Here is a 408-nt window from a genome sequence, read left to right as displayed (position 1 = left end):
ACACCAGTTGGCCACTTCCCACGAGAATGCTGGAATGTCACGCACATCAGTCAGCCACCCTGTTGCGCTCGTCTCCAACTGTAGCAAACCAGTTCCCTTTTACCTCCGGGGCAATGTTCCGATGTCTCGGCAAGTGGCTAGATGATTCCATACTCCCGGTTGCTCGCACACTACCTTGAAGTCTGAGTCCCTGACGGGCTCGGGTCTACGATAACCAGGCTGAAAAACGGGGTCCTGCACCCTTCCGAAGCAGCCGGACTGTGTCTGTAGAGGTGACCTGACGAGGAGCTCCCGGTGCCTCCTCTCTAAATTTTGGCAGCGGACAGGGAAGCCGCATACTGACTCTGAAGTAGACTCGTCACACGGCAGCTAGGCTGAAAAAGGGATCAACGCACCTTGCAAGCAGCC

Source organism: Cystoisospora suis, assembly GCF_002600585.1.
Source record: "Cystoisospora suis strain Wien I chromosome Unknown contig_3686, whole genome shotgun sequence".
In the NCBI taxonomy this organism is placed as follows: domain Eukaryota; phylum Apicomplexa; class Conoidasida; order Eucoccidiorida; family Sarcocystidae; genus Cystoisospora; species Cystoisospora suis.
This window is presented reverse-complemented; position numbering follows the sequence as displayed.